Source organism: Pseudophryne corroboree, chromosome 3, assembly GCF_028390025.1.
Source record: "Pseudophryne corroboree isolate aPseCor3 chromosome 3, aPseCor3.hap2, whole genome shotgun sequence".
In the NCBI taxonomy this organism is placed as follows: domain Eukaryota; kingdom Metazoa; phylum Chordata; class Amphibia; order Anura; family Myobatrachidae; genus Pseudophryne; species Pseudophryne corroboree.
In genome coordinates, this window is record NC_086446.1 from 566667275 (window position 1) to 566678739 (window position 11465).

The window sequence follows — 11465 nt, forward strand, 5'->3', positions numbered from 1 at the left end:
TCATCTATTTAGTTCTCATTTATCCACTAGGGGAAACTGGAGTAGGATTACACTGGGGTTTAGAGGTATGGTCAGTGGGAGCTGAGCACTTTAACAATTTAGAAGTGTGAGACTCCTCCCCCTCTAATACCCATCAGCCCCTCAGTTAGAAAAATGTGCCTCAGGGAGCTGGTCATACTGGACCCTGCTCCAGGTTAGCTAGGTTTTATATTTTTTTATTTCTTTCTTAGTTTTATTCACTCTGGCTGCAGAAGCCAGAAGATTTGTTCAGCACACACCCCACCTTCTTTAAAAGGCGGGATCCGGGCAAGGGGCTCCCAGGGTCCAGCACTTCAACAAAAAGTACTGACACCCAGCGGGACACACTGCAGTGTGCTGAACACTGCTGACAGACCTGCCTCCATAGGTGTGCGCATACGCCGGGACAGGGGTGCCGCTCCGAACTCCTCCCCCCCCTTCCCCTTCTCCGCCGGGTATCAGACTGTCTCCTCCACCCCTTGCTCTGGGGCATAAGACTGCTCACCTGGGCCACCCAGCAGTCTATGTCCTGGATGGGGAGGGGGAGAGTAGACCATAATGCGGTTGAGGGGGTAAGTCCAGAACGGCACCCCCGTGTTGGTGTCTGTGCACGCCTATGCTTACCTCATCTATTGCCCCACCCCTGAGCAGCATATCTGTAAGTACCATATAGACAAATCAGTGAGTCTTACATCAGGAGTAGAGAAATTGATGGAAACACTCTTGAAAGTAAGAGTTGTAGATTATCTCAAATCCAGCAATTTACAGGATCCCAAACAGCATGGATTCACTGTGGGGAGATCATGTCAAACAAATCTTACTGACTTTTTTGGCTGTGTGACTAAAGTGATGGATAAAGGTGGAGTCATGGATATAACTTATCTAGAGTAGCCTTTAGTAAGGCTTTTGACACTGTTCCACATAGCAGACTGCTAAATAAACTTGAAAGTTTGGGATTGGATACTAGGATTTTTGAATGGATAAGATCTTGGTTGCAGGATAGAAAACAGTGAGTTGTAGTAAATGGAGTGCATTCACAGGAGGGAAATGTTACCAGTGGAGTACCCCAAGGATCTGTACTTGGTACAGTGCTTTTTAATATCTTTATTGGTGACATTGCAAATTGCATTAAAGGGAAATTATGCCTTTTTGCAGATGACACAAAGGTATGCAACACGGTAGACACATCAGGAGGGGTAAAAGAGTGTGGCAATTACAGTTTAATGCCATGAAATGCAAAATCATGCACTTAGATCTCAAAAATCCACAGGCTAAATATAGTATTAATGGCACTATACTGGAAACTACTGAGGAGGAAAGGGGCCTATGAGTCACTATTTCAGGTGACTTAAAGGCAGTTAAGCAATGTAACAAAGCAATGAGGAAGGCAAGTCAGATGCTTGGCTGCATTGGGAGAGGAATCAGCAGCAGAAAGAAAGAAGTAATAATGCCACTGTATAGGTCATTGGTACAGCCTCATCTGGAATACTGTGTTCAATTCTGAAGGCCATAGCTTCAAAAGGTTATGAATTCATTAGAGACTGTACAAAGAAGGGCAACTAAAATGGTGCATGGCCTGCATCCCAAAACATACCCAGAGAGTCTAAAAAATCTCAATATGTATAGTTTGGAACAGAGAAGGGAAAGGGGGGACATGATAGAAACTTTCAAATATATCAAGGGTTTTAACAAAGTCCAGGTGGGAAACATTCTTCAAATGAAGAGAAGCATGGGGGCACGAGGACATGCACTGAGACTGGAGGGGGGGAGGTTCATGGGAAATTTGAGGAAAAATGACTTCACAAAAAGGGTAGTAGACAAGTGGAATAGCCTCCCATCAGAGGTGGTAGAAGCTAAGACAGTAGAGCAATTTAAACATGCATGGGATAGACATAAGGATATTCTTACAAAGAAATAAGAATCAAACAAGGTTTGAGATAAAAATATGGTAAAACAAAAGGGGCAGACTAGATGGGCCAAGTGGTTCTAATCTTCCGTCAAATTCTATGGTTCTATAGCTGCCACACTACTTGCGTCCCTGTGCCGACGCCCTTAGCCCTGACTGCGGCTCCAGCAGAGCTTCCGCTCCTAGCTTGCCTGATACACTGGCGGGCTCTACCGCGGCCATAGTTAACGTGGTGGCCGGCTTTGAAGAGGAGGGTGCAGGAGCGGGCGCACGCTACTAGCTAAACCAGCTTCTGGGCTCCATAATGTCTTCTCCCGCAGGGTTAGCGATTGGCGGCAGACTGTCTCTCCAGAGTGGAGGAAGGGGGTTTGCGGCGCCAGCACATCGCGGTGAACACAGGCTCTCTGTAGCCTAATGGTACAATAACTCGGCATTAATTTGATTCCACATTAATGAGAGATGCATGTTTGTATATTTATGTGTAGGTATACATATATACTGTGTGTGTATGTGTATATAATATATATATATATATATATATATATAAAATTGTATTTTTTATGTATATATCCTTTAACCACTGTTTATTCTAACAATTTACAAATTCACATGAAAAAGAGGTCAGCACTGCTGTTAGAAATCCTGTAGTCCTGAACAAATCCTCCTGTTTCTCCTGAACAGATCCTCACACTGTGAGTACACTGGGGTTTTACACTGTTTGATGGAGCAGGGGATCCAAAATTGGCGAGGTTTGTGTGGGCTTCCCTCTTTCTCGCATCGCCTCTGAGTTTCTCTTTCATTTCTCTGTGTGGTGTATTTGACAGTATGACTGGGAGATCTAATACCAAAGCTTCTCAAAAGCTCTTTAAATGCATTTGGTGTGCCAATTATTTATCCCCTATGTGATGTCTGTAATGCTTCTGAGAATGCAGAGGACAGCCCTTGCTCCCCGTCTTGGGCGTCAACCCTTGCAGGAGCAATGGCAAGTTTATCGGCCAAACTGTCTGAGTCCTGTAAATCAGAACCTCCCTGGGCTACGGGTCTGACAAAGTCTGTGGAAGGATGGTAAGTCTATTGGGTTCAATAAGTTGACCTTTACCGGTTCCGTCAGACAGAAACGTCCATTACCTCCTGTCCTCCAGTCCGATGAATCAGATACAGAGGACCTCCTGCTGGAGGAGGTGGAAGAAGGGGAATAGGAGGAAGGTCTTGAAGATCTTGCCCAAGAACCTGATAACTGTGCTCAGGTAGTGGAGCCATTAATTAAAGCGGTAAAACAAGTTTTACTTTTTCCAGAGGAACAGGTAACGGAGCCACAGAAATATGAATTATTTGCAAACCAAGAAAAATCTTTGGTTACTTTCCGTTCTCTCAGCGAATGCATGATCATTTGGCTGTGGCATGGAAACAGCCGGATAAACGTTTTCAAATTCCCAAGTAATTTCTTTCCCTTTACCCTTTTCCATCTTCCATGACTAAAAAGTGGGAGGTTCCACCTCAGGTAGATGAGTCTATGTCCAGATTGTAGAAAAAGACAATTCTTCCGGTACCAGGCGCCATGTCGCTCAAAGATTCATCTGAGAGAAAGCTGGGGACGTCTCTGAAATCCATATTCACTGCTGCAGGAGCACAACTCAGACCAGCACTTGTCAGTGCATGGGTAAACACAGCAGTGGATAAGTGGGCAGGAACTAGCCATCTTCGGCTAGTTCCCAGGAGCAAAAGTCCTCCCCGACCTCTACCAAATCCACCGCATGACGCTGGGGCCCCACTGCAGGAGTCCGCACTGGTGGGGGCACATCTTCAGCTCTTTAGCCAGGTCTGGGTTCATTCGGACTTGGATCCTTGGGTGATAGGAATTGTGTCCCAAGGCTACAAACTGGAGTTCGAAGATGTGCCTCCACGCCGATTTTTCAAATCGGCCTTGCCAGCTTCTCTCCCAGGGAGTATAATAGTTTTGGCGGCAATAAAAAAGCTGTGTCGACAGCAAGTGATTATCCAGGTTCCCCAGTTGCAACAGGGAAAGGGGTTCTATTCAACCCTGTTTGTGGTCCCGAAGCCGGACGGTTCGGTCAGACCGATTCTGAACCTAAAATCCCTAAATCTATATTTGAAGAGATTCAAATTCAAAATGGAATCTCTCCGGGCAGTGATCTCCAGCCTGGAAGTGGGGGATTTTATGGTGTCACTATTATTATCCTTTATTTATTTGGCGCCACAAGGGTTCAGCAGCGCCCAATTACAGAGTACATGAATAATCAAAAAGGAAAACAGCAACTTACAGTTGATGACAGTATAGGACAAGTACAGGGTAAATAAACATAGTTACATCAGCAGATGACACTGGAATAAGTATCAGGTGGCAGAAGACTGCTGGAGTTGATGCAGTTGAAGATTATTAAAGTAAGAAAGGATAAGCACATGAGGGAAGAGGGCTCTGCTCGTGAGAGCTTACATTCTAAAGGGGAGGGGTAGACAGACAGGGGTGACACAGATGGGGTACATGGAGAGTGTAGAACAGAGGGTTAGGATGAGATTTGGCTGGGTTTGGTGAAGAAGTGGGTCTTGAGAGCCCGTTTGAAGTTTTGTAGAGAGGTGGAGAGTCTGAGGGGGAGAGGTAGGGAATTCCAGAGAAGTGGTGCAGCACGTGAAAAATCTTGGAGGTAGGAGTGGGAGGAGGTGATCCGTAGGCAGGAAAGTCGTCGTGCATTAGCAGAGCGAAGAGGACGTGTGGGAATGTAAAGGGAGATAAGATCAGAGATGTAGATGGGAGAGGAGTGGGTGAGGGCTTTGTAAGCGAGTGTGAGAAGCTTGAAATGGATTCTGAAAGGGAAGGGGAGCCAGTGAAGGTCTAGTAAGAGAGGAGAGGTAGACGTAGTGCGTTTTTTGAGGAAAATGAGCCGGGCAGCAGCATTGAGGATAGATTGGAGTGGAGAGAGGTGTTTGTCAGGAATGCCAGTCAGGAGGAGATTACAGTAATCCAGTCTGGAGATGACCAGTGAGTGGATAAGAGTCTTAGTAGCATCCTGGGTCAGAAAGGGTCTGATCCTGGAAGGATGCATACCTTCATATCCCCATATATCCTCCTCATCAGGCGTTCCTGAGATTTGCTGTACAGGATTGTCATTACCAGTTTCAGACGTTGCCGTTTTTGGGCTTTCCACGGCCCCGAGGATTTTCACCAAGGTAATGGCGAAAATGATGGTGCTCCTGCGCAAGCAGGGTGTCAAAATTATCCCGTACTTGGACGATCTCCTGATAAAAGCGAGATCAAGAGAACAATTACTGAAGAGTGTGGCTCTCTCTCTGAGGGTGCTACAACAACAAGGCTGGCTTCTAAATTTGCCAAAGTCGCAGTTGGTCCCGACAACTCGGCTGTCGTTTTTGGGCATGATTCTGGACACGGAACGGCAGAGGGTTTTTCTCCCAGTGGAAAAAGCTCTGGAACTCCAGAACATGGTCAGGGTTCTGCTGAAACCAAAAAGAGTGTCGATTCATCAATGCACTCGAGTGTTGGGAAAGATGGTGGCGGTCTATGAGGCCATTACGTTTGGCAGGTTCCATGCAAGAACTTTTCAGTGGGACCTACTGAGCAAGTGGTCAGGGTCCCATCTCCAAATGCATCAGATGATAAGCCTGTCCCCCAGGGCCAGGATTTCTCTCCTGTGGTGGCTCCAGAGTGCTCACCTTCTAGAGCAGGCATTCCCAACCACGGTCCTCAAGGCACACCAACAGTGCAGGTTTTACTGATATCCAGGCTGCAGCACAGATGGTTAAATCAAAATAACTGAGCTACTAATTAAGTCACCTGTGCTGAATCCTGGATATCACTAAAACCTGCACTGTTAGTGTGCCTTGAGGACCGTGGTTGGGAATGCCTGTTCTAGAGGGTCGCAGGTTTGGAATTCAAGATTGGGTTCTCGTGACCACGGACGCGAGCCTCCGAGGTTGGGGAGCAGTCACACAGGGAAAAAACTTTCAGGGAATATGGTCAAGCCAGGAGGCTTGTCTGCACATAAACGTGCTGGAATTAAGGGCCATCTACAACGGCCTGAGACAGGCGGAGCATCTCCTTCACAACCTACCCGTTCTGATCCAGTCAGACAATATCACAGCCGTGGCGCATGTAAACCGGAACAAGGAGCAGAGCAGCAATGGCGGAGGCCACCAGGATTCTTCGCTGGGTGGAAAATCATGTAAGCGCTCTGTCCGCGGTATTCATTCCGGGAGTGGACAACTGGGAAGCAGACTTCCTCAGCAGACACAATCTCCATCCAGGAGAGTGGGGACTTCATCAAGAGGTCTTTGCAGAAGTGACAAGTTGTTGGGTACTCCCTCAAATAGACATGATGGCGTCACACCTCAACAAGAAGCTTCGGACATATTGTTCCAGGGCAAGGGACCCTCAGGCAATAGCAGTGGACGCGCTAGTAACACCGTGGGTGTATCAAGCGGTCTATGTGTTCCCTCCGCTTCCACTCATCTCAAAAATATTGAGAAACATAAGAAGAACAAAAGTTCAGACGATACTCATTGTCCCAGATTGGCCTCGAAGAGCCTGGTATCCAGATCTTCAGGAAATGATCACAGAAATCCTTGGCCGCTTCATCTCAGAGAGGACCTGTTACAACAGGGGCCGTGTGTGTTCCAAGACTTACCGCGATTACGTTTGACGGCATGGCGGTTGAACACCAGATCCTAGCTAGGAAATGTATTCCAGGAGAAGTCATCCCTACTCTACTTAAAGCTAGGAAGGAAGTAACGGCGAAGCACTATCACCGTATCTGGAGGAAGTATGTGTCTTGGTGTGAATCCAAGAATGCTCCTACGGAAGAATTCCAGCTGGGTCGTTTTCTCCATTTTCTACAGACAGGAGTCGATATGGGCCTAAAGTTAGGTTCCATTAAGGTGCAGATTTTGGCCTTATCAATATTCTTTCAGAAGGAATTGGCCTCTCTTCCAGAAGTACAGACTTTTGTGAAAGGAGTACTGCACATCCAACCTCCTTTTGTGCCCCCTGTGGCACCGTGGGACCTGAACGTGGTGTTGCAGTTCCTTAAATCACATTGGTTTGAACCACTTCAAACTGTTGAGTTAAAATTTCTCACGTGGAAAGTGGTCATGTTATTGACCTTGGCATCTGCAAGGCGGGTGTCAGAATTGGCGGCCTTGTCCCACAAGAGCCACTATCTGATTTTCCATGTGGATAGAGCGGAATTGAGAACTCGTCCACAATTTCTACCTGAGGTGGTTTCGTCGTTTCACATGAACCAACCTATTGTAGTGCCGGTGGCTACGGATGTCTTGGAGGAGTCCAAGTCCCTTGATGTAGTCAGGGCTTTAAAAATCTATGTAGCCAGAACGGCTCGTATTAGGAAAACAGAGGCTCTGTTTGTCCTATATGCGGCCAACAAGGTTGGCGCTCCTGCTTCCAAGCAGACTATTGTACGCTGGATCTGTAACACGATTCAGCAGGCTCATTCTACGGCAGGATTGCCGTTACCAAAATCGGTGAAGGCCCATTCCACTAGGAAGGTGGGCTCTTCTTGGGCGGCTGCCCGAGGTGTCTCGGCATTACAGCTTTGCCGAGCAGCTACTTGGTCGGGTTCAAACACTTTTGCAAAATTCTATAAGTTTGATACCCTGGCTGATGAGGACCTTCTGTTTGCTCAATCGGTGCTGCAGAGTCATCCGCACTCTCCTGCCCGGTCTGGAGCTTTGGTATAAACCCCATGGTCCTTACGGAGTCCCCAGCATCCTCTAGGACGTAAAAGAAAATAAGATTTTAAACCTACCGGTAAATCTTTTTCTCCTAGTCCGTAGAGGATGCTGGGCGCCCGTCCCAGTGCGGAATAAATCTGCAGTACTTGTGCATAGTTGCTGATGTAGTTACACGAGAGTTGTGTACTGTAGAGATCAGACTGTTGCTGATTTCTGTTGTTCATGCTGTTAACTGGTTTAGTTATATACCATGTTATACGGTGTGTTTGTGGTGTGAGCTGGTATGTATCTCACCCTTAATTAACAAAATCCTTTTCCTCGAAATGTCCTTCTCCTCTGGGCACAGTTTTATAACTGAGGTGTGGAGGAGGGGCATAGAGGGAGCCAGCTCACGCCCATTAAAAGGTCTTAGAGTGCCCATGTCTCCTGCGGAGCCCGTCTATACCCCATGGGCCTTACGGAGTCCCCAGCATTCTCTACGGACTAGGAGAAAAAGATTTACCGGTAGCTTTAAAATCTAATTTTTTTAACTGATCGCTACGCAGCGACCAACCCGGACGTAGTCAGGGCATTGAAGATATATGTCGCCAGAACTGCATATGTGTGGAAGTCGGAATCTCTATTTGTACTTTATGACGCTATTCACAGGGGCTGGCCAGCCTCGAAACAGACTTTAGCTAGATGGATTCATTTGGCGATACGTCAAGCATATGTCAGCAACAACAGACACTCACCGGGTTGCATCGACACAACAGTTGTGATGCGCAGCCACTTGGTCTTCCATTAATACTTTCATCAAGGTCTACCAGTTTTAAAAATTTGCGACTCCAGAGTCTGGATTTGGTTGGTTGGTGTTGCAGGTTCCTCAGTGCTCCCGCCCAGGAAGAAAACTTTGGGACGTCCCCAGTGTAATCCTACCCCAGTGTCCCCTAGTGGATGAATGAAAGAATTGGATTTTAGTACTTACCGGTAAATCTATTTCTCGGATTCCACAGGGCACTGGGCGCCCTCCCTCCCACTGTGTCACCTGACTTGGTTTGTACATAGGGGCTAATTCATGTCTGAAGTGCGCATGCGCCGGCGCCGCAGTGCGCCGGCGCATGGCAGACAGCCGACAGCTGTCTTAGCCCTGCGATCGCCTCTGCCTGATTGACAGGCAGAGGCGGTCACTGGGCAGGCCGGCGGCGTTTGGCCGCTGTTTAGGGGGCGCAGTTCGGGCAACGCAGGCGTCGGATCGTTGGGCTGCGGCAGCTGCGTGACGTCACCAGCAGCCACTGCGACCTGGGCAGTGATGAGTAGCCCCCTGCCTGTGCACAGGAGCTGCGCTGGCTGGGAGCTACACCTACAGTACAAAAGCATTGCCGCTGTGCAATGCTTTTGTACTTGTACGATGGGGTAGGGACTGACATGCGGGGCGGACTAGCCCTGTGCTGGGTGTCCCCCCGCATGTCAGGAAAGCTGATAGTAGATGTGCTAAATTTAGCAAATCTACGATCAGATCTGAATCAACCCCATAAGTTTGTGTGTTCTCTTCCTTGTATGTTCGTTGTTCTCCCGATCTTTTTCTTATTTCCATCACCTCTTGGTCTACATTTTTCTAACTTAGGGGCTGATGGGTATTAGAGGGAGAGGAGTCTCACACTTCTAAATTCTTAAAGTGCCCAGCTCCCACGGACCATAGCTCTAAACCCCAGTGTAATTCTACCCCAGTGTTCCCTGTGGAATCAGAGAAAAGGATGTACTGGTAAGTACCAAAATCCCATTTTATCTATCTATCTATCTATCTATCTATCTATCTATCTATCTATCTATCTATCTATCTATCTATCTATCTCATATCTATCTGTTTACCTACCTAATATAGATCAACCTCATATCTATCAATCTACTTACCTTACGTATATCTCTAGCTACCTTTTATCTGCCTACCTCATATCTATCAATATATTTGATTACTTACCTCATATCTGTTTTACTACCTATCGCTATCTCTAGCTATACGTCTCTCTATATTTATTTTTCTCTTACGTCCTAGAGGATGCTGGAGACTCCAAAAGGACCATGGGGTATAGACGGGATCCGCAGGAGCTTGGGCACACTAAAAAGACTTAAGACTGGGTGTGAACTGGCTCCTCCCTCTATGCCCCTCCTCCAGACCTCAGTTAGACTTTGTGCCCAGGAGTGACTGGATGCACACTAGGGGAGCTCTCCTGAGTTTCTCTAGGAAAATATTTTTTGTTAGGTTTTTTTATTTTCAGGGAGCCCTGCTGGCTACAGGCTCCCTGCAGCGTGGGAGTGAGGGGAAAGAAGTAATCCTACTTCTGTGAGTTTCAAGGCTCTGCTTCTCGGCTACTGGACACCATTAGCTCCAGAGGGTTCGATCACTAGGTGCGCCTATCTGCTTGTTCCCGGAGCCACGCCGTCACCCCCTCACAGAAGCCAGAAGTCAGAAGTAGGGTGAGTATGAGAAGAACAGAAGACTTCAGGACGGCAGAAGACTTCAGTGACTGAAGGTAAGCACAGCAGTAACGCTGTGTTCCATGCTCCCACACACACATCACCAACGCTTGTCACTGGGTGCAGGGCGCTGGGGGGGGGGGGGCGCCCTGGGGGGCATGTTACTGAGGTTACTGAGCCGGCAAAAGATCGTAGGTGCCGAGGCACTTTATTACAGACCCCCGCCGGGCATTTTTTGTATGTTAAAATTTGGCGGGCCGAAGCCGCCGGGAAGGGGGCGGAGCTTTGGTCCGCGGCTCACTCGCGCGCCATTTTCTCCCTACACAGCACCGAGGGAGAGACGCTGCCGGGACCTCCACGTTTTCTGCAAGTATAAGGGGCATCTCCAGTGGGGAGCCGCTGTGGGGTACCAGTTGTGAACTATAAGGCAGCGCTGGGTACACTTAATCTTCTGTGTCCCAATACAGGCGCTGGGGTGTGAGCTGGCATACTCCCTCTGTCTCCTCTTCTGGGCTAAATTTTGGGCCTGTCACCTTGCTGGGACGGTTCTGGGTGTTGTGGGTGTCGGTACTGCGTGTCGACATGTCGGAACCTGAATGTTATTCACCAGAGGAGGTTATAACAGGTGGGGGATACGGATACCGACACGGACTCTGATTCCGAGGTCGATTTCACTGAGGCGGCGTTACATCCACGTTTGGTTAAGAGTATTCAGTACATGATTGTGGCTGTAAAGGATATGTTGCAGATTCTGATGAACCTGCGGTGCAGGAAACAAGGATTTGCTTATTCAAGGGGAAGAAATCTGAGGTAAAGTTTCCCCCCTCTCGTGAAATGAATACTCTTTGTGAAAAGGCTTGGGAATCGCCGGATAAGAAATGGCAGATTCCCAAGAGGATTTTTATGGCGTATCCTTTTCCCTCTGATGACAGGGAAAAATGGGAGACATCTCCAACCGTTGATAAAGCTCTATCCCGTTTGTCTAAGAAGGTGGCGCTTCCGTCTCCTGACACGGCAGCTCTCAAGGATCCGGCGAATCGCAAGTTGGAGACGTGTCTGAAGTCCATTTTCGCTAATACGAGTGCATTGCTCAGACCTGCTGTGGCGTCGGTATGGGTGAGTAGTGCTATTGCTAAATGGGCGGAGAATTTAGCTAGTGACATGGATACTCTTGATAAAGGTAATGTCCTTCTAACTCTCGGTTATATTAAGGACGCTGCAGATTACCTGAAGGATGCGGCAAGGGACGTCTGTCTCTTGGGATCAAGGACCAATGCCATGTGGATATCTGCCAGGAGGGCCTTGTGGATCCATCAATGGAATGCTGATGCCGACTCCAAGAGGTCTATGGAAGCTCTACCCT